The 24,715-nt window shown below is 35.8% G+C and overlaps 1 protein-coding gene and 1 long non-coding RNA gene across 9 annotated transcripts in view; both read right to left on the reverse strand.

Annotated features, from left to right (window-relative positions):
• The window catches only part of alph (alphabet), a 192,311-nt gene that overhangs the window by 98,974 nt on the left and 68,622 nt on the right, over positions 1-24,715 (reverse strand). The gene's annotated exons all lie outside the window — the stretch shown is intronic.
• On the reverse strand, positions 18,126-19,167 carry LOC137243948 (uncharacterized). The gene is made up of 3 exons (XR_010950686.1): positions 18,992-19,167; positions 18,593-18,893; positions 18,126-18,536 (listed from the first exon to the last, which is right to left on the reverse strand). It is a non-coding gene; the product is annotated as an uncharacterized lncRNA (long non-coding RNA).

Genomic DNA, 24,715 nt, shown 5'->3' on the forward strand with positions numbered 1-24,715 from the left:
TCCAAATACTCTCGCATACATTTCTAAATTTAGATTAGCATATGACATCATAAGCCAATCGTGATCAAGTTTGTAGTGAAGCAATTTAAAGCCTCTTTTTGCGCCCAAAATGATTAAAGCCCCTAAACTAAAGTTTCCATAGAAGATGTTATCATAAAAACTTGAATTTGATTATGAACGAAGGTAGAGGATCCCACAAGTGTGCCCGTACATAACACCTTCAATTCGCTTCCTTAAACAGTAAAGCTTACCAATAAGACCTCGCCAACGATGTTGTTGTTGTTGTTTTCGGTACTCTAATATATTTTACAGAATTATAAAAAAATTTTCTACAAATATAATCTTTTTTTTTTTTTTTTAGGGATTTGATTGCATGGAGGAGGACCTTCTTATATTTGAAGGTCCCAGTTCCAGGTTATTGTCCAATGCATAAAATGATTAATTTCTGGATTAACTTTCCAGAGTATGTAAGTAAATTAGGCTCCACTAGTACACAATGGTAATACCAACTGGCCAGAACCATGTGTAGCAGCTTGCTATTTGTATTTAACTATGTGCTTTGTAAGCTGGTTTTTTCATGGCACCACGCCAGGTTATATTCAAATTGTCTTAAGTTGTTAATTATCCATTTAATTATTATAATTATTTTTCATATTCACTCGTCATGTGTACATGACTGTACATTAAAAAATGAGGATATTTTCTATCCCGTTATTTGTCCCGGTGCAGTTGTATGCATTTTCGTCATTTATATATGTATAAGGTAATCATGTTCCGTTTGTTGCACTTGATGATAGTATCATAAAGTAATGTATGTATATGTGTAAAACGAAAGTTTTACTTGTGTTTTAATTTCTTTTAATTTTAATTTTAAATTTGTTTATATATTTGATATATTTATTAACACTTCAATGTTAAATTTGATTATGCACGATAGCAATTATCTGTAAGTTTTTGCACAAAGTGCATGTTTTTTATTTTAAAGTTTTTTATGATTTTTGCCCGATAGCAAATGATTGTCTTTTTTGCACAATTTGCATATTTTTACGATACAGCGCACAATTCGTAAGTATTTTTAATTATTTTTGTCATTTCGACTCCCGCACTATCCGCCATTTTATTCTCAAACCGCGTGAGTAAAGCCCCTTAATAACACGCGGTTGAGTTGTGGGGAAAACCGAACTTGACGCGACGACGTCAGAAAACGAAGTGACAAATATAATCTACAAAATTGACATTATTAGATACTTGTCGGTTGATTTTAAATCACTGATGAACTGATATGTACATTCATTCTCTCTCAATTCGTTTCCAGGAATGGGTCTTGAAAGTCATTCGATTGTAAACAATAGTTCATTCGATTGTAAACAATAGTCATTCGTTACCAAGAATAGGTCTTGAATATCAGATCGCTATAGAGTTGCCTAAAATACGCAAAAAAAAAAAACAAGAAAATCGTTTGGTTTCCTTATTTTCGAATAAATCAGCAAGTAAGCTGATAAAATCTTATTAAAATTTATAAAAACAAGCAATTTTTTGTAAAATTATTTTGTGGTAGATATGTGAAAAAATAATAAATAATATATTTCGATCGCATTGTCTGACAATGCCATAAGACAATAATGAACGGCTATTCCCCTTCTTGGCTTTGATGCGACCAAAACTTGTATGTCGATCCAAATACAATGAAAAACGCAAAAAATTTATAAGAAATCACGAAACTAGGTCCACTGTTATTTTAACGAACGCAGAAAGATAAAACTTGGTGAAGTATCTGCGTTGTCGTCCGCAAAAAGCATTTAATGAAACATATTGCGTTAACCTATACGCATACGTACAATTTATCTCTTTAAAAAATGGAATGTCGCAAAGCGCCACAAAAACATGGTCTTATCCATCCACTTACATCAATGCAAAGACAAGGAAGCCAACTTTTTCATCAATCGAAAGTCGCGTCCAAAACCCGTTTCGTGTGCAGCCCTTCGATGAAAGGTATTGTCACAGATAAGTTTTCCACGGGTGAAAAAGAGTTATTTTTTTCTTCGGATTTGTAATCCTGACATCAATTCGAGTTTTGTGATATTCCATTTGACAAGTTTGAATAAATTTTTTAGTGAAAATTATAAATTAAACCTTTACCATGTAAAATACCCCAAAGTCATTCTGAAATTCCCAAATTTGATTTTGAGCACGATGGTATCTATGGCCAATATTAAAAAAAAATGCACCTTTTCGCGCGCTCTCAGACAGTGAGAAGTTTCATATCAGGTCATCAGTGTTTTAAATACCCTTTTGAACACTGAAGACCAGTGTTGCCAGGTGATGCAAAAAAAAAGAAGCTAGATTGGCAAAAAAAAAGGTTAGAAAAGGCTAAATTTAGAAAAAAACATATATATTATAAACATAACTTAAGCATAACTTCCTGTTTCAAAACATATCAGGCACATTTTCTTTGACTAGCACATGGAATTACTTTAAATGATTGCATATGTGTATATACATAAAAAAAAATATTACAAACTAATTATTTATATAAAATATTCCCCGTCTGAAGAATCAGAAGAGCTTATGTCTGGGTATAAAGTTCGGCTATTTACCATAGATATGAGATCATAGGTAATTTCAAAGTCATTACAACATTTAGAAAAGCGTTTTAACGAGCATCTAATATTAAGCAGCGCATTAAGCATTTTAATTTTTAGTTTGTTCCTTAATTTAGTTTTCAGAATTTTCATGCCACTAAAAACTCTTTCAACTTCCGCGTTACTGAGTGGTAATACTAAAAAACTAAATATGAATTCGACAAGTTCTAAAAAAGGAGGTTCGTTTAATGCATTTTTATGTTCTCGGACTTCCGACCAAAGTTCCATGGTGGAGTGTACATTTTTCCATTGTATAGTTACAAGTTTTCGCCACTGCAGCTCTATTAATGGTATTTGACTTGAAGAATAACTATTACTTCTCTTTTTCAAAGTAAGAAAATACATCTGGCTTTGAAATTTTCAACGAATTTTCAGCAAAAAAAGAATTAATCTTTTGTAGAGAACTCATATTATTAAGTATTAGGTGTTCACAGGAACTATTGAAATTATTATTTTACAAATTTTCAAAAATATATTCAGAGTAAAAAAGGCTAGAAAAAAGTCATGAAGCTAAACACAAAATTTCGAGCCTAAAGGCAAAAAAAAAGCTAAATCTAGCCTCGAAACAATGATGACCTCGAAAAGGCTAACCTGGCAATACTGCTGATGACCTTATACGAAACATTCATTCTCACTCAATTCCTTTCCAGGAATGGGTCATGAATATCAGCTGTCTGTTCATTCGATTGTAAACAAAAGTTAATTCGTTTCCAAGAATGGATCTTGATTATCAGATGCCTACAGAGTTGCCTAAAGCTGCCAGGCAACGCACAAAATTTGCTTGATGGTTGCCTAGCAACGTGTACCCTGCAAAAATTGTTGGATTACCCTGCAAAATTGGTGGATTACGTGTTCCATTTTCATGAAGAAAATGGAACACGTAATCCAACAATATTTGCAGGGTGGTTTTATGTATACATACTATAGTAAAATGAAATATTAGTTTCTTTATTCACGCAAATGCTATATAATACTATGTTTAAACAGAAAAATAAATTGAGACAATTTCAATTTAAATTGAGTGGTGTTCATACAACTCAATTTAGCTTACACAATAATAATTTGGCTCATCTCTGCAGCAACAACATACTTTTGTTCAGAATGTCAAAATGTGCGTGATGGAATTAGGCGAATGGAATGGAATGAAAACATAAAACTTTGAAATTTGTGTGTGTTGTAAGAAAATTTGTTCAATGTTTTGGTTTCATTTTGAGTTTGCCATCCTCTTTGACAATCCAATACTGTTTGTACCTAGTATAACATAAGAATAATCGTAGTATAAAATATAAAAGTTGTATTGCCCTCTTCATTTACTTTCATTTTAAATTAAATTCGCTCTGATAATTCTTTCCGACACAATTCCTCTTTAGTACTTTGGCATATGATCCTCTGTGGGTGCTCCATGGAGTACAACAGTGAAAGTACTTTGGAAAGTACTCTCACGTATGTACTCTATGGAATACAAACAAAGCGAGAGTGGGATCACCTACTCCTCTCCTAGGACATCGCAATGTTAATTGGAGCACATTTTTTGTATGAATACAGATTAGTTTTGGAACATTCCTATACTCCCAAAGGAGTATTCCTTACATTATTTATGGAGTACTCGCGTTTTTTGAAGGGTAGTTGTGTGCGTATCGGTCTATATCGTCCTCACACTTTTCTGTTGTCAGCTGCGCGTTGATGAAAATCAAAATTTTTAGATTTTTTCGCTTGACAGCTGGTTTATTTGATCGTGGCCGACTTCTTTAACAAGCATTAATGTGTTAGTTTTGTGAGAACGGGCAATGAGCAACTTCACGGAAGAAAAAGATTTTACGTTGCGGTTTATGGAAACCTACGAATGCAAAGGTCGGATGGAAAAAAAATTGCCAAAAATCAGATAATTTTCTCAGTGGGTTAAGATAGCATCTTATTATATTAAAATTGAATAAGCTACAAGACTGCATACTCGAAAAAATTCTTAGAAGAAAGTTGAAAAGTTTTTATGAAAATTCGCAAAATTTACAAGCAATAAAAAATCGTCATCCGATGACATGTTTACGCCTGCACGATACGAATTTTTAATACAAATGGCGCTTGATGCTTTCTGCTTGTGTGGCGGCCGGGCAAGCGACAATCCCCGAAACGCACACAACTACACGTTGCTATGGTAACCATCAAGCAAATTTTGTGCGTTGCCCGGCAGCTTAAAATACACAAAAAAAAAACTAAGAAATCCGTTAGGTTTCATTATTTTCAAATAAATCAGCAAGAAAGCTGATAAAAACTTATGAAAATTCATAAAAAAGGACAAGTTTTGTAGAAATGTTTTGTGGTAGATAAGTGAAAAAATATGAAATAATAAAGGAGCCAGAATTTAGTGTTGGAAACGTTGCTATAGCAAATGAAAGCTACAGATCGTGAACAACTTTTTTTCGTCTTAAATTTTTTATTCGTATATTTGGTTTTGTTTTGACAGTTGTTAATTTGCTATTCAAAATGGAAAAAATAAACTACGGTTTTTGATGTTGCGTATTTGCCATTACATAGCAAATGCATAACCGTATAATTGTTTGGTGTTTTGTGTAAAAATACTTCACCAAATACAATGTTGCTAGATCATTTGCACAAAATCCTGAACTCGCCTATAAATCAAATAAATCAGCAAGTAAGCTGTAAAAACTTATTAAAATTTATAAAAAAGGCAAAGTTTTGTAGAAGTATTTAGGGTAAAAGCCTAGTTGAGGGGTCGAATGCTAATACGCTACCAAAAATATCGAGAGAGCTGTCAATCGACGCGTATTGACATGAGTATTAATAATCCGAGGGCGGAAAATTAAAATTTTAACTAGTTCAAAAGATATTACGAAAAACCGAAATATGAACCGTGGATGCCTGCGAAACGGAAGGTGGAATCCATAGTATTTTTGCGCAGAACACCTTTCAGCATTTGTAGCCTTCGGCAGTGCTTATAAAAAATTACCCTGGGTAGGGACAACACCGGTTTTGAGACCAAAACTATATCCGCGCAAAACACTTATGTTCACAATTTTTTTTGTTTGTACCCAACATAACAACAACGACATGAAAATCGCCAACTTCAACTGCAAATATATCCGGACAGAGATACAATTTTTCCGCCTTCGGATTATTGTTGTTGAGGTCAATACGCGTCTTTTGACACCTCTCTCAATATTTTTGGTAACGTATTAGCAGTCGACCCCTCAACTAGACTTTTACCATATTTTGTGGTAGATAAGTGTAAAAATATGAAATAATATATTTCGATTGCGTTACTTTGCTTTGCTGCTCTGGCACCACCATAAGATAACAACGAACTGCTATCCCCTTTTTTCACTTTGGTGCGACCAAAACGTTTATGTACATATATCCACATACAATAAAAAACGCAAAAATGTATAAGAAATTACGAAAGGCTGTTAATTAAACATGTTCCGTTAACCTATACGTATACCTACAACTTATCTAAGCTGTAAAAAATGGAATGTCGCAACGCTCCACAAAAACATGGCCTTTATGCATCCATTTACATCAATGCGAAGACTAAGAAGCTGAATTTTTCACCAATCCAAAGTTGTTACCAAAACCCGGTTCGTGTGCAGCCCTTCGACGAAAGGTATTGTCACTGATAAATTTTCCGCGGGTGAAAAAGAGTTATTTTTTTTTCGGATTTGTAATCCTGATACAAATTCGTATTTTTTGATATCCCATTTGATAATTTTGAGTCAATTTTCGTTGAAAATCATAAATTCAACCTTTACCATGTAAAATAACCCAAAGTTATTCTGAAATGGCCAAATTTTATTTTGAGCATGATGGCATCTATGGCCAATATTAAAAAAAATGCAATTTTTTACGCGCTCTCAGAGAGCGTTTCATATCTGGTCATCAGTGCTTTTGAAGCAGTTATTTATGAAAACTAAACTGCACGCAAAAAACACGATATACGCCGTGCATCACAACCCACACACAGAAGATTGCGCATTCACAAGTTCAAAATTGCTTCATTCTGCTCATCAACGCACACTTTACTGCTTGAGCGAATGAAAGAAAGAGAGAAAAAACAAAAGCTAAAGGAAAATTAGGTAAAAATTACCCGTAAAAAACAGCGGATCTTTTGTTTACATGCGCAATGCGCAATCTTGTGCGTGTGATTTGTGGGCAGCATATCGCCAATAGCGAATTTCTTCATGAAGCGATATTTCTTCACTCGGTTGTGTTCACTGATGATGAAGTAAAATTTCAGAAGGAAAATTGCAGAAAGTAATCAGATGACAGAAAACATTATTTATTCCATTTTGAATAGCAAATTAACAACTGTCAAAACAAAACCAAATATACGAATAAAAAATTTAAGACGAAAAAAAGTTGTCCACGGTCTGTAGCTTTCATTTGCTATAGCAACGTTTCCAACACTAAATACACAAAATTCTGAGATCCCTTTTTATTTCATATTTTTTCACTTATCTACCACAAAACATTTCTACAAAACTTGGCCTTTTTTGTGAATTTTCATAAGTTTTTATCAGCTTTCTTGCTGATTTATTTGAAAATTATGAAGTCAAAACGGATTTCTTACAGTTTTTTTTGCGTATTTTATTAAGCTGGAGACATTGGTGCTTTATCGGTAACCGTATCGGTAACCTTTTAACAGCTGATTCGACCAACCTTATGAGAATCAATGCAATCGATTATTGGTGCCGCTAAGGTCGTAACCGTATCGTAGCCAACCAATTGGGTTTTGGTTTACCGTCATAACGATAAACAGCTGATTACGTTAGGGATACGGATACAGCGATATGACATATGCGGCAGTTACCCACGAACGTACGTAGAAAAAACGTGTCAGCTGACACGACCTATCTTATGAGTGTGCAATGTAAACGAAAACTCACCGACGTGCAACGCCCGTACGTACGTAGCCCGGAACGTAGAAATCAAAACAATTTTGATTTTTTCCGTAAGAACGTGTCAGCTGATCGCTCTCACACTAGACAGAGTTACCTAGTAAACTTTTGTGCGCTAATTTTTGACCGTTTCCAATTTTATGCAAAAACGCCTGATTAAAGTTTGAAAAATTGTGGAAATAATTCGAAATAATTATGTAAAAGTGCTGAATATAAATGTTTAATCCATTTATACTTATTTAATATGTATTCCGGCCTTTTACAATATCAAAAATTAAATTGGAAAAAGTTGATGTTTCCATAAGCATACATGCAAAATGGTCAATGGCAACAGTGCTTATCTGTAAACAATACACATACAAATATGTTATGTACATGTACACAGACGCATACATTGATTCCTACGGGCTTGAAAGTTCGGTCAAACGTGCTTCGTACGACAAACGTCCTTACGTACGGCACACGTCGGTGGGTAACTGCCGCAATACGGCACCAATGACTCCAGTTCATGGTTCAATTATGTACAGGTTGGCTCATCTCATCAGCTGATTTATTTATGTCATGGCATGGTCGAAGGGATTGTCAAAAGGAGATGGCAAACTCAAAATGAAACCAACATATTGGCAACATTTTACTTACACATACAACAACTTCTAAGTTTTATGTTTCCATTCCATACCATTCGCACCAACACCAATACACAGATTTTGACAATTTGAACAGACATATTTTGTTGCTTTACAGATGAGCCAACCTGTATATAGTTGAACCATGCTCCAGTTTTAAGCTGCTTCATGGTTACCATAGCAAAGTGTAGTTGTGTGCGTTTCGGGTGATTGTCGCTTGCCCGGCCACCACACAAGCAGAAAGCATCAAGCGCCATTTGTATTGAAAATTCGTAGCGTGCAGACGTAAACATGTCATCGGATGACAATTTTTTATTGCTTGTAAATTTTGCGAATTTTCATAAAAACTTCAACTTTCCTCTAAGAATTTTTTCGAGTATGCAGTCCTGTAGCTTATTAAATTTTAATATAATAAGATGCTAATCTTAGGCCACTAAGAAAAGCAATTTTTTTTTCCATCCGACCTTTGCATTCGTAGTCCCCCTGTGGGTTAGGGGTTAGAATATGCCCACGGTAGGTATACCGGTCGTAAAAGGCGACCATAATACCATGGGTACCCAATCCATGAGTAAGGTGTTTTACTCGAAAGGTAGCAGGGTGGACGCGGGTATCACCCTGTGTGACCCTAGGAAAGGTCTTTATAAAAACTGCTACCGCGGGAGCAGGAGAAGCCAGTGTGATCAGTCATTCATTGGTCATTGGTGCCGTATGTCGTATCGCTGTATCCGTATCCCTAACGTAATCAGCTGTTTATCGTTACGACGGTAAACCAAAACCCAATTGGTTGGCTACGATACGGTTACGACTTTAGCGGCACCAATAATCGATTGCATTGATTCTCATAAGGTTGGTCGAATCAGCTGTTTAAAGGTTACCGATACGGTTACCGATAAAGCACCAATGTCTCCAGCTTAAAGCCGGAGTCATTGGTGCCGTATGTCGTATCGCTGTATCGGTATCCCTAACGTAATCAGCTGTTTATCGTTACGACGGTAAACCAAAACCCAATTGTTTGGCTACGATACGGTTACGACTTTAGCGGCACCAATAATCGATTGCATTGATTCTCATAAGGTTGGTCGAATCAGCTGTTAAAAGTTTACCGATACGGTTACCGATAAAGCACCAATGTCTCCAGCTTAATGCTAGTCAACGACGTCGGCCACGATCAAATAGACCAGCTGTCAAGCGAAAAAATCTAAAAATTTTGATTTTCATCAACGCGAAGCCGACAACAGAAACGTGTGAGCACGATATCGCCCGATACGCACACAACTACACGTTGCTAGGTAACCATCAAGCAAATTTTGTGCGTTGCCCGGCAGCTTTAGGCAACTCTATAGCCATCTGATAATCAAGATCCATTCTTGGAAACGAATTAACTTTTGTTTACAATCATGGTTCAATTATGTTATAGTTGAACCATGGTTTACAATCGAACAGACAGCTGATATTAATGACCCATTCCTGGAAAGGAATTGGGAGAGAATGAATGTTTCGTATAAGTCATCAGTGTTCAAAAGGGTATTTAAAATCAACCGACAAATATCTTATAATATCAATTTTGTAGATTATATTCATAGGAACATTTTTTATAATTGTGGAAAATATATTAGAGTACGGAAAACAACAACATCGTTGGCGAGGTCTTATTGGTAAGCTTTACTGTTTAAGTAAGCGAATTGAAGGCGTCATGTACGGGCACACTTGTGGGATCCTCTACCTTCGTTCATAATCAAATTCAAGTTTTTATGATGACATCTTCTATGGAAACTTTAATTTAGGGGCTTTAATCATTTTGGTCGCAAAAAGGGCTTTAAATTGCTTCACTACAAACTTGTTCACGATTGGCTAATGATGTCATATTCTAATCTAAATTTGGAAGTGTATGCGATAGTATTTGCCGTTGGTCTCGGTGCTATAATTTTGTATCTCGGTACTTCCTAGGTTAAAAATTGCCCATTAAACTGGTTTACTATGGTGGGGTAAATTAATATGTTTGGCTGTTAAGCTCGACTAATCTCATGGTCCAACCCTGGGTAATAGTCTAGTTGAGGGGTCGACTGCTAATACGCTACCTAAAATATCGAGAGAGGTGTCAAAAGACTCGTATTAATCTCGAGAACAATAATCCGATGGCGGAAAAGAAAAATTTTATCTCTGTCCGGATATATTTGCAATTGAAGTTGGCCTTTTCCATGTGGTTGTTGTTGTGTTTGTACCCACAAAAAAAATTGTGCATCACCGTGGCGGTAGCCACGGTTATACCACACACCCGGACTTGGCAAGGCGTAGCCCAGGGTTATTTTTTATAATCGCGGCCGAAAGCCGCCAACGCAGAAAGGTGTTCTGAGCAAAAATACTATGGATCCGACCCGCGGGTCTTTTTTCGGGTTTTCATTAATATCTTTTGAACGCGTTAAAATTTTTATTTTCCGCCTTCGGATTATTAATACTAATGTCAAGACGCGTCGTTTCACACCTGTCTCGATATTTTTGGTAGCGTATTAGCAGTCGACCCCTCAACTAGACTATTACCCAACCCTGCATTACTGTTGATGAACTAGGTAATTTAAATTTGCATTCCAATATCGCTCGTGGAAATCCATGGTAAATGTTTTACTCTCGACTTGTCAAATTCATTTCTTTGTGAAGGTCATATGGCACGCGTGAAAAGACCCCGTACTCGAATGCTGTTGAATTTTCACGGCGAGCAGGTATATACCAAAAATTTTGGAATATAAAGATATTGCATGCGCGAACTTCGGTGGAAAGCAGCGGAGCGTAATAAAATTCTAGTAGGTCACTTTCACCACACCAAAAACTTTAACACAATTTTTAACATAATTTAGCACAGAAATACACTGATTGGAGTTTTAGTGAGTAAAAGTTAAAATTCTGAACACATTAGCTGAATAAAAAGTGTACAAATAATTATTAAATAACAAATACAGACAGTGGTAGTTTAACAAATTCTGCTGTGGTAAGTGGTGAATGTGACCTACTAGAATTTTGTGGAGCTTGCCTCACACTATTTTTCGTCTATGCAATGTCTCTCTATTATATCGTTTCTGTCTATGGTAGGCCCCATGGTTCAATTATGTACAGGTTGGCTCATCTCATCAGCTGATTTGATTTATGTCATTACATGGTCGAAGGGATTGTCAAAAGGAGATGGCAAACTCAAAATGAAACCATCCCATTGGCAACATTTTACTTACACATACAAAAACTGCTAAGTTTTATGTTTCCATTCCATACCATTCGCACCAACACCAATACACAGATTTTGACAATTTGAACAGACATATTTTGTTGCTTTCATGGCGGAACGATACAGGTGGCAGCATGGAACAGCTGATTATAAACTTTTTTTTATTTGAAATGATACATCAACTTCCGGCGCAGTACGATTTTGACATTCGTCCATCGAATTTACAAAAACAAAGTACATGGAATTTTTATTTATGTTTGTAGGCATGTCACCATGCTGCCACCTTGTATCGTTCCGCCATGGTTGCTTTACAGATGAGCCAACCTGTATATAGTTGAACCATGGGTAGGCCCTATGCGCTAGCTTTCGCGTGATGGCCCGCATACGCCACAATTAAAGCGGGAGTCATTGGTGCCGTATGTCGTATCGCTGTAGTCGTATCCCTAACGTAATCAGCTGTTTATCGTTACGGTGGTAAACCAAAAACCAATTGGTTGGCTACGATACGGTTACGACCTTAGCGGCACCAATAATCGATTGCATTGATTCTCATAAGATTTGTCGAATCAGCTGTTAAAAGGTTACCGATACGGTTACCGATAAAGCACCAATGTCTCCAGCTTAAGGCTCCATTACTGATACTTAGCATAGACTTGACTTGGCTTGAGAACTGTCACTTACAGTTCTGTTAAATGAACATTGCATGTTACTGATTACTCAAAACTTAGCAACACTTAACTTGACTTAGAAGTCTGTTGAATTTTGATTTTCTATGTAAGTTCTAAGTGACGTTTACATTTTGAGATGCCATTTGTTTGTTTCCCTTTTATTTTGACATTTTGTCATACAAATTGACATTCATTTAAAAATAAATTTCAACGCTGATTATGATGCAAGATTGTATGCGCCAAGTGGAGTATAATCGTGGCTAAGTTGCCAAGTTTACGCCAAGCCAAGTCAAGTCTGTGCTAAGTATCAGTAATGGAGGCTTTACTTCGGATTTAACTGCTCATAACAAATCTAACTCACCCCAGGGTTAGGGGGTTTAGAACAGAGCCGGCCACACAAATGCTAAACCAATTACATAAGTGTGTGTAAAAATTGAGTGACAACTCCCCACAGTGTGCTAAAAGAAAATGTGGACTGTGAAGTTTGAAATTAAAAAGGACTTTGGTTATTTGATTTCAAGCTAATCCTGACTATATTTACTTATATTCGTATAACTAAGAACGCGGAGGTCGAGCTAGTCAGATAAAACTTTTTTCTTCAATGCAAAATTTACTTAAAAAATCACTTTTTCATCAAGAAAGAACTATAAAATAAAGTAAATGTAAAGATAGAAATATATATTTTCAAAACATATAAAGTTATTCAATAAAAAAAAAATTTATGAAAATTAATAAAACTAAGTAGAACGTATAAAAATATATTTATACTAAATTGTCAATATTTATTAATAATTAATTAATTATTATTAATTATTAAAATTTAAATGGTCAATATTAATATGTATGTTCAAAAAAACTTAATAATACTAATTAAAACGTTTTAAAAGTCACTTTAACATTGCAGCATATTGTTTTTATTATGTGCCCAAAAAGTAGCATGGATTTTTCCTTTTGCATTCACTGTTGATTTTAGTGAGTGACAAGCGAAAGCAAACGATCGTGATCACACATCGTTAGTGTCGGTGTGAAATTTAGAATATACCCGAAGCAAGTATACCTGCCGTAAGCAGTGTTGCCAGATTAGCCTTTTCGAGGCTAGATTTAGCCTTTTTTTTGCCTTTAGCCTCGAAATTTTGTGTTTAGCTTCGTGACTTTTTTCTAGCCTTTTTTACTCCGAATGTATTTTTAAAAATTTCAAAAATAAAATGATTTCAATAGTTCCTGTGAGCACCTAATACCTAATAATATGAGTTCTCTACAAAAGATTAATTCTTTTTCTGCTGAAAATTCGTTGAAAATTTAAAGCCACATGTATTTTCTTACTTTGAAAAACAGAAGTATAGTTATTCTTCAAGTCAAATAGAATTAATAGAGCTGCAGTGGCGAAAACTTATAACTATACAATGGAAAAATGTACACTCCACCATGGAATTTACACAAAAATGCACTAAACGAACCTCTTTTTTAGAACTTGTCGAATTCATATTTAGTTTTTTAGTATTACCACTCAGTAACGCGGAGGTTGAAAGAGTTTTTAGTGGCATGAAAATTCTGAAAACTAAATTAAGGAACAAACTAAAAATTAAAATGCTTAATATTAGATGCTCGTTAAAACGATTATCTAAATGTTGTAATGACTTTGAAATTACCGATGATCTTATATCTATGGTAAATAGCCAAACTTTATACCCAGACTTAAGCTCTTCTGATTCTTCAGACGGGGAATATTTTATATAAATAATTAGTTTCTCATATTTTTTTTATGTATAAGTATACACATATGCAATCATTTAAAGTAATTCCATGTGCTAGTCAAAGAAAATGTGCCTGATATGTTTTGAAACAGGAAGTTATGCTTAAGTTATGTTTATAAGTTTTTATTTACAAATGTGTAAACTAAAATATAAAAAAAATTTAATGAATTAACCAAAAAATTTCTGGCCTTTTTTAGCTTCTTTTTTTTCTAAATTTAGCCTTTTCTAACCTTTTTTTTGCCAATCTAGCTTCTTTTTTTTGCATCACCTGGCAACACTGGTCGTAAGAGGCAACTAAAATAACAAATGGATTCAAGGGGGTGTGTACCGTAGCCCTTTCAAGGGGATGTCAGCGCAATATATAGCTTCTCCAACCCAATTGTCAACCTCACCTACCCGTGGCGAATCCTGTTTCTTTGATAGCCGAGGCGGGATGGCCTGGAAGGTTTCATGTGGTCATACAAAATCGTTCCCGAGATGGTCGGGCTAGTACCTTAATGGTGCTTGTTACCGGAACGTACCGGATCTGCATCCGTAAAAGGACCATCAAGATCGATAACATTCCCCAAGGCCGTCGTGGAGTGTCCTTATCGCTACAACAGCAACAACAACAACTGCTCATAACTTAAAAAGTAATAAAGGTATTGATCTCCTATTTTTTTCAATTTCCAGGACAAACTTTCATTTGTTATAAATGAAAAAAAAATTTTTTTGTTTTTGGTAAGGAGTGCTTTTTTGCGAAGCGTCACGTATATGACCAAGGACTCATATTCGCAAGCGACTTACAAAAAAAGGCGGCGAAGGATTTAATACCGTGTTAAAAGTAGTTTCTGAAATTCCATTCAATAACACCGAACGTGCATTTAAAACGAGTATTTTGACACCTCTCTCGATATTTTTGGACGCGTATTAGCCATGATCCAAGGGGAATGGTTACGGCATTTAGACGTTTAAAATCTATAACCATTCTGTATTTTTTCTCGCCATCAGGCTGCGATTTCTTTGGCACAATCCATATGGGTGAGTTGACGAATTATGCCTTCTGATAGTAGATCCTTAATTTGTTTTCTACTTCGCTACGCATATTGACTGGATAGGGGTAGCTTTTAGTGTATATGGGGTTTTCTGTTTCGGTTCTTATCTCTGCCCGGACATTGGTTTCGATCTCCATTCTACGATCGACTGGACCGAACATGTTTTCGTATTTGTAGAGTATCTTTCCCAGTCCTTTTCTAATAGAGTCAGAAATATTGAGGTCAAAAGGAATGTCTACGTTGATACTATTGACTTCTTGTACCTTTTGTTGCTTAAAGGAAAGAAAAATATCTGGTTTTAGTATGAGAAGATTTAATTCCCTATCTAATCTCTGTTAGTGTATTGTCACCTATGATACCATCGAAGGATTTGAGTCCTGAAAGAACAAAGAATGTGGTATGTAGATCTTTACCAACGAATTGAAAAAAATTTCCGCACACTTATGTCTATTCTTATTTCTCCTCCGCAGAAAATATATGGAAAGGCTTCTCCACCGGTATGGTATTTTGCGCTATGCGCTCGCTAATATAGTTCTTGTTTGCCCCCGTATTCACTAAAAACTTGAGTGCTCCCTGACCTTGCGTGGTGTATTCTAAATACGGTACGCCGGACACGAGACCCCTACCGTAAAATTACCTGATCCCCGATGGGTTGTTCCTTATTGCTTTCTATAGTGCCTTCTACGCCCTCCTCTTCATCTATTGGCACCAAATGGAATAATTTTTGTTTTGTTTGTTGAAAACCCTGAAGAACTAGGTCCCCATTTTAGACTATCGTTTCTTCGAAAATTGGAGCTGTTGGATTGCCGGCTTTGGGAAGATGGATCAGCATCCATTCTTGTGATGCCTTAGGGGCTGTTGTTGTTGCGCCAGTTCTGCGAATATTGATTACTAACGCGCGATTGTCCTGGCCCTTGGTGGTATGGGTTTAATCCTAACTGACTTGGGACTCTATTTATAAGACTTTTGTTTGTTGGGGCTGTATACCTATATCTAGAGTGGTACTGAGATGGGTAATACCTGTTGCATTGCTGCAAATGACGCGATTGATATACATCAGTGAACATTCTGTTATTTCTGTTGAATGTTTGTAGGGCTCTATAAATGGCATTTCTGCTATCCACGTTCATAAATGCGAGGCATGATGAGTATGCCTCTGGTAAGGATTTTGGTTTCTGTATGAGGAGCAGCGTCGGCAAGTCCCCATTTAGACCTCTTATAAAGACGTCGAGTGCCCTTCTTCGGTGCGTCTCCGCCAAAGCCTTAACCGTTTCCTTATGCTCGTATTTTTCCGTATTGATAGTGTTTATCATTAGAGATAATTTCTTGTTGATTTGAGCGTAAAATTCGGAGACTTCTTGCCGTCCTTGAGTCATGTGGGTTAGTTGTTGATCGAGCGTTTCAATGTCTCTGGCATCGGCATAGTACAGGGAAAGGATTTCCTTAAGACTTTCCAATCAGCATCCAGGATATTGTGGGATACCAGTGCAGCGTCCGGTGGCCCCCCCCCCCCCCCCCCCCCCAATCTTATACCTAATATGTCTTAATATGGCCTTATAGATCGGCTTGTGCCGAACAACCTGATAATCCCTAACAATTTGCTCTGCGCTGTGGATCCAAGAGGAATATTATTCTCGTGATCCGTCCAATATTTGGAGTTCCTTGACAGAATCTGGAAGTTTGGAAATTTCATTCAGTTCGCCCTCAGTCCGAGGGGTTACGAGTGGCTCCTCTACTGGTTGTGGGTCGGTGTCTGCAAATTGTTTGCGCACATCCTCTAGCTGTTCTTCTAGTCTTACCAAATTTTGGCTGAGTCCCTGTATGGACTCTACATTGCCCTTTGTTTCGACACCTTTTAGGCGCTCCTCGAAGCGGTTTAGTTGCGAGAGAATGGCATTTACTGCGCCATTCATTTCCTCAGTGTTCATGTTTCTAGGAATTTATAGAAAAGAAAAAAGTGTTAACAGTTGCGCTATCTACTCACAAATAGCAAAATTTCATTCGGCCGCTGTTGGTGTTTTGGTTCTTGACAATCTGGTACTTGTTTTTTATGATTTCGCTCTCACTCTGTTTTTTCTAAGTGCTCGATTTACTAATTTATATTTTCCTTAGTACTTATTATTTTGTTTCACTTTACTTTATTTTTGTGTCTGTTTTAAATACTTTTTTCCTTAGTACGTATTATTTTGTTTCACTTTACTTTCACTTTTCTTTTTTTGTGTTCGATTTAAATACTCTTTTTGCTAATTGGTCCTTTTTTACCAAATTTTATACACTCCGCACCGAGAACTGCTCGGGCGCCCGTTAAGCCTCACAGCAAGCGAGGCGATAAAAAATTAAAGTTAAACACGAGAAATATGTTAACGTTATAAAATTTATTCAGTGCACTTGCACTATCCAAACTGAACTAACTCGAACAAAGTACCCAGCTAGAACAGTATGTCTTATATAAACCCTCATATTTGCCATATAAGTAAGAACAGTATCCCTTATACATTTGAAAACTTTCCATTATATTATACAGGCCAAATGGAGAAACTTGAGGGATAAAATGCGTATGAGTTTTTGTCTCTCTCTTGCATATAAGCTTTTAGTATTTATGTATGCTATAGCGCTCTCACTTTAACACCTAATACGTCAGGGATATATAAAGAATAGTCTATGGCATTAAATATGGATGGTATAAGCAATTATATAAGCGATTGTTACAAGAATTGTATGAGTGATTTATAAGGGAATATATAAGCAATTAAAGGAGGAATTATGTATGCTATTAAATAAGGGACTATATAAGCAACTAAATAAGGTATTATTAAATGATTAAATATGAATTATACATTACCCTGGAATACTTCCCAATCCTCGTCATCAAGAAAACAATGGGGTAAAGTATATAAAATTATAAAAGTCTATTAAGTGTATATACCATATAAAGTTCACAAAATTATATGAAAGATTTTATTACTCATGAGGTTTATATGGATATGGTGCTTCTATAATTTTACACAAACACCCTTAACATTTTATAAACTTGAATTGTTAAGTATATTGATTAAATTTTTTTACTATAACTACTAACTTTAAACAGCATTACATAAAAATTTATTTTTTCAACTTTGTTTACATCTATCGCTTATCTAAAGTAAGTTATGACAAAAACAAACAGAACAGAGGTGTCTTATAGATGACACTATGACATATCTTTTAATATTTCATTTAATATTTTTATCATGGGTATTACATTTTCTTTGAGTATAGTATATATGTACATTTGAAAAGAAATGTATGACATTGAGAGGTATGTTCGAATCTTAATTATGAATCAAAATAATTATATCTATTTATAGTCTACAAAAATACATAACTTTCTATTCACAAGTTGTTTGATCTGTTTGTTTCAATTCCCTTTTGATGTAACGTAGTATTACACTTCAAATATATACAAGTAAGTACATATGTATATAAATAATATACTATTATAATATTAAAAATGTACATAGTAATATTAGTATATGTATGTGCTTTTGATATACTTAGAGTCAGTTTATGCGTATTTTATAACAGTCAAAGCTCTCTTCTCCTTCGTTCCATCCAAGTTAAACAAAAAGGCTAGGTCGTCGGCAATGACCCTGCGGAAAACCTCATCAACTGTTCCAATGCTGCCTTTAATTTGGACCAAGTAAACTTTCTGCAAAAATATATAAAAAATAAAATATCTTTTGAAAGTATTATTATTTCGTTCACCATTGATTCGAAGTGTTCTTGCCTTTCCAGCTTTTCTTCAACGTCTATAGCTGCATCAATACTGACTAAAGGCAATGTTGCAGCGATCTCTATTTGCAGTTCGTTTTGAAGTTCAGACGACCAACCGAGTGTAGCACTTTGGCTACCAATACTTTACATTCGCGGATGGATTGGTTCTGTGCCATTAGCGTTGCCTGGTCGCAAGCTTTCTCGACATTTTGTAGGCGTTCGTCAATTTTTTGCTGTTTAGCAATTAAGGTTTTTTGATTTTCCAAAATCTCAGCAAAAATCGCATGAAAGTCTATTTAATAAGTAGAAAAATAATGATAGGTAAATAAACTAGTCTATATATGTATATAAAAGAATAAAATAAACAAAATACCATATGAATTCAAGTACCTGGACTTTGTAAAACCTTTGGCGTTGGTGTGTGGGAGGTGAGTTGTGTAACCGCTACTTCGTTCGAATTTTTATCGGATTCGAAAAACTTTTTTGCAACCTTTGGAGCTGATAGTTTGGTAGTGATTTGTGCGGCAGCTACCTCATTAAATATTTCATCGGTCGCGAAGCATTTTTTTATTACAATTTTAGCTTTGAAATATCAAAATCTACTATTATAAATATGCACATAGATATGTATTCAAAATGTTTCACCTTTATTCATTTGTGATGTGATGAGCGTATCCATCTCCATCTCATGAAATAAAGATAGTTTAAAATTAGTTGTGTTACTTTATATAAATAATAAATAAATGAAATAAATCAACGGAAATGCTTTAATGTGAAAAGTCGTGAAAAACATTGTGAAGCAATGGAATCAAAATAAATTTATTTTCGTGTGGTATGCTAAAGTATTTAAATTTTATATTCTGGCGATTTACTTCAATTATTTGTTCATTTAACTGGCTAGCTACAAGAATACCCAAGCTAGAAAAAGATTGTAAAGGTTCTTCAAAATAGTTTTCAGTGTATTTGAAAGTATATTGTAACGAATGTTAGCAGCACTGAGCGATGCTATCGTCTCTAAGCCGATGCTAAGCAGTGACGTGAATTCACATCCATAGATCAATCACTATGTATCTACATAAACGAAACAATAATTGCGTCTGCACATATGTACCATGTACTTATACGAGCAGCGGAGAGTCAATGCACAAACACATGCATATATCTGAGATACTCCTGAAAGTATGCAATGAGAAAAACTATAAAATTGTGCAATTGTAGTTACAGCTGAGAAGTTTGAGAGCTGCTGGACTAGTAGATTCTGGAAGCGCCTAGAAGATGCGAACGTTAAATCCAAGAACATAAAAGGCGGCAATTGTAGAGGCGCTGGAATTCAGTTTGATTTGAGTTGTCAAGCAGTTTCGACTAAGGCGCTATCTAGCGAGCAAGAACAGTATTATTTTGTATAGTAGAGTTTCATTTGAGCTATCAATCAGTTTGGTTATTAAGCAAGCTATTCGTTGCACAGTTTGAGTGTTATTGTGAAGTACTTTAATAAAGGCCATTTTGCATTATTACAAATTGGAGTTATTTATTCAACAGTTTAGTGATTCGAACTTAGCAGAGGATTGCAAATAAGAGGATTTGCAAGTAAATTCGTTACAATATCCAAGACCACTTCCTGTCCAGATTGATTTTTAGTGGAAGTTATTTTTAAAGGGCCTGCTATTGAACTGAAACAATATGAATCTTTGTCTTTTTTAATGTCAATATTAAAAGCACCCATTTTTGAAAAAGTACTGTTTACTAAATCTGAATCTAATCTTTCTTGAATGCGCAAATATAATTGTTGTGAAGTTTAATTTGTTTTTTTTTTATAAATTTTTTTAAATACAGCATATAATTTTCGAATTTATAAGCAAAAAAGTTATCTAATGGACCCAACCGCCGTGAAATACTAGGCAAATGAAGCAGACCATGTTTATTAAAGCTAACTTTATGATCCCCGTAAATATCTGCAAAAAAAATTTACAAATTCTTCTAAAAGCGCTTGATCAGTATTTGTTTCAGAAAATACAGTTCCTTCACACGAAAGTATTCTTATGCCGGAGTGTAATAAAAGGAAAAGATAATATAAATTATCATCGATACAATCTTTTAACACAAATATACCAGAGTATAACAAAAATTATCTAAATTCTGTCAACTTCCAAGTTTTAAAGGAATTAAAATTTCGACAGACGCGACCAAATTCTGATGGAACTAAGCTTGACAGATAATCAAGTTTTTTATTTATTTCAATTAAGTTTCCCTTTTTTATTATCAAATTAAGTAACTTTTTAGTAACGCCCAGATCAACAAGGTGCATAGGGTCCAATGGGAATTGTGACACCATTCTAAATTTATGAACCTCTAAAATATTTTTTTGCCGTCGAAACATAACATTGTGATGAAGTGCATCAACTCTATTTTTGAATGACACATCAGATCGTGGATCGTGTACCCGTTTGGAAAAACACACACGATTTTTTAACCATTTTCCAACTTAATTACACTTGTGACAACTTTTTTTCCAAGTATGTGAATTAACACTGGTCACAAACGCCCGAGCTGGTGTGTCAGAAATAAACAACTGGACATCAAATATTTAACTAAATTCAAAGTTTCCTACTTTTAGTCCGATTGTTTTTAGTTTTGAAACTTCCTCACAAAATTTTTTCATGAAATGATTAATGTTACAAGGTTTTCGAGTTCCCGAAAAACAACCAATAACAAAAGGACTTTCTTAGTTGTTTCCAACAATAACACCTAATATTGGCCATGCAACTTTTTCCGAGCTTTTAAAAACCTTTAACCCATCAATTCCAACATCGATTTGGACTTCGGTGCTGTCTTCCATGAACTCAAACGGTTTTGTTAAAAAATTATTTTGGATTCCAAAATATAAAAATTCTCCATTTGGAATGGACTGAACCTGGACCTTTTCTTTTTGGGTTCCCAGAAGACTTTTAGCTGAAAGAGCAAACCATGAACACCAATTCTCTTTAAAGTGCGCAGCATATCAGTAACCATCGTTGCGGGCATATTATTACGGATGGCCAGTGCTTTAATTTCGCACACTTTATCATTAATTGGGTTCACTTGCACTACTTCATCCAAATCAATGTTATTTATAAAGTTATTACAATTAACATCACCACCGCCATCTGTCGGAACGATACTAATTATGTGAAGTCAATCCGTCAAGAGCAAGCTCTACAAACTAGTTCATTGGCCAAACAACAGAGTGCGAGGGAACGATCCAGGATGTAAGACAGCTGTCAAAGAGTGAAGACGTGTTTTTTACTGCTCTTATTCTTTTATTGTTTCTGCGTGTAATTTGTCGTTTTGCTTGCTATAAACAATTGATGATTTCTGTGGAAAGTGCAATAAAGGTTTCGGTAGATCTGATTCTATGATTGTCCCATGTAGTGGCTATTGCAAACAGCTCTTCCATCGCGCCTGCTGTGCAGGGCCTATCGCCGAATATGACGTGAACCTGATGAAATCTAACCGTAATATACGGTACCTGTGCGCAGACTGTGCTAATGGGCCTGAAAAACTCTGTAAACTATTTGAGTCTGTGATTGCTACACAAAAAAGTGGGTTAGAAGCACTGATGACTGCCTTTGAAATTAAATTCAAAGATTTGGCCGCGCAAATTGATACTCTAAAAGCTAATATGAACATAGTGCCGTTGCATTACAACAACGAAACCAATAAAAGTAATGTGACTGACAATAATGGTGCAAAAATAGCAAAAAACACCAAAAAAGAGCAAAACAACACGAAAATAATATTAATACGGCTTTATTAGCCGCAGAAATAAATGCCCTAAAGACAGATGTAGTTAGCCCTCGTACTTTTAGTGCTAAAAGCAATCATAATATTAATTGTGATAGTTGTCGCTCTGCAGATGTCGATTACTTGGCATTCTCGCCTTTGCCCAGTCCTCACGCACTCTCTCTACTGCACATCTGGCTACCACTCCTGCTAATAAACCTGGTAACACTGATCCTAAAATTAATGCTGCTACAAATACAGACAATACTAATACTGCCGCGATCAGTAGTGCGCCGTCAATTAACCATGCTACTAATACGGTTAAATCTATTTCTGCTGCTCCGTCTGCAGGGCCTGCTACTGTTTCTACTGACGGCTGGCCTGTCTCTCCGGCTGCGTCCCGACGAATAGACTCTGCAAACATCATTGGCATAACTGCTGCTGGCATTTTGGGCCAAGATCTTAATCATTTGGCCTCCATTTCAACACAGCCTGCTGTTTTTCAGAATGTTCGAAGAGAAGTGACAGCCGTTCCGCCTCGTAAAGTGATCTTTGTATCAAGGTTGCATGCATCACTATCGGAAGAAGACATTTCTAATTATATCTGCACTAAGCTTGGAGTTGAAAATAGTGGCATCAATGTCTTCAAGTTTACTTTTAAATATGCGAGAGACATATCTTCGTTCAAAATATCGGTTCCTGATAAATATTTTGATAAGGTACTGGATACTTCCTTTTGGCCGACTCATTCTGTGGTTCATGTATACTCTAAAAAGCATGTCAATACGTCAAAAAACTAAGAGACCTGTGCTGTGAGAGCAGCACATACCTTGATAGCTGTCTACCGCCCTGTTCAAAATGTCAGGGAGTTGATAATATTTACATAAATGGCACCCATAAACAATTGAGTGTCTACTTTCAAAATGTCTCCGGCATGCGAACTAAGTCTAACGTAATGTACAATATGAGTTTGCTTGTGGACTATGACGTGTTCGTTGAAACCTGGCTAAATCCTGAGTTCCTTGATGCTGAGTTTTTTGACTCTAACCTGTACACTGTCTATCGCAAGGATCGCGATTTTTTCAAAACTGGACTCTCTAGAGGCGGTGGAGTTTTAATTGCCATACGCCGGCACATCAACTCGTCGCTTGTGGAGCTGAAGGACCAAGACTCGCTTTTGGACCAACTGTGTGTCTCAGTTCGCGGCATCTCTGAAATTTTTATCTGTGTGTCATACATTCCACCGTCTAGTCTAGACTCACTTTATAAGTCTCATGTAGATAATATTACTGATTTAGTTCGTTCTTGTGATAGTGGTAACTTTTGCATATTGGATGACTTTAATTTACCTAATATTGAATGGTCTTACGTCGATAATAACTACTCATTGGTTCCGAACAAAGTAAACACCACTTCTGAGATTTACCTTATTGACAGTTTCTCAAGTGTTAGTCTTTCTCAGATCAACGGCTTCACCAATCAACTGTCGAGAATTCTTGATCTTGTCTTTCTTAATGATAATTTTAGCTGTACGGTCACCGAATGCCTGGAACCGTTGTCGTGCTCCGGTTTGCACCACATTCCGCTTATCCTTGAAGTAGAATTCTATAACTTCGAAAGTATTGGAACTCTGAATGATGATCCTACTTTTTCATTTAGACGTGGAAATTATGACTGTATATATCAGGAAGTTTCTTCCGTTGATTGGGAAGCCGTGTTTCGGGGATGTGATCTTGCTCGATGCTTCAGCTTATTTAAAAACGTTGTAAATCAAATCTGCATAAACAATATACCTCAGAAAATGAAGCGGTGTTACAGAATACCATGGTATACTAGAAAACTAAAGAGGCTTAAGAATCAGAGGAATAGGTTTTACAAAAAGTTCAAGGCCACTAAGCTAATGGCGTATAAAGAAAAATACCTGCGTTATTCCAAATCATTCAAAGCGTTAGGCAAGAGGCTTCATGGTAACTATGTTCGTAATTTTGAATCCGACATTAAGGAAAACCCTAGGGCATTCTGGACCTATGTAAATTCCAAAAAACGATGCTCAAGTATCCCTGCCTCAGTCGTCTATAATTCTGAGCATGCTTCATCAACAGCTGAAGTGGCCAATCTTTTTGCAGCCTTCTTCTGCTCCAATTTCGTTACGCCACCGGAAGACCCGCAGAAGTTGCCCACTGTGGTTGACAGTCCCATTAACCTTGGTGCACTGACTCTATCAATTGAAGATATGGTCGATGGAATCCAGAATATTAAATCATCTACCCATACTGATATTGTCGGCTTATCGTCTTATCTTTTGAAAAATTGTTTGGCTCTGGCATTTCCCCTCCTTTTAATTTTCAACAAATC

The sequence above is a fragment of the Eurosta solidaginis genome, chromosome 1 (assembly GCF_040869045.1).
Source record: "Eurosta solidaginis isolate ZX-2024a chromosome 1, ASM4086904v1, whole genome shotgun sequence".
NCBI lineage: Eukaryota > Metazoa > Arthropoda > Insecta > Diptera > Tephritidae > Eurosta > Eurosta solidaginis.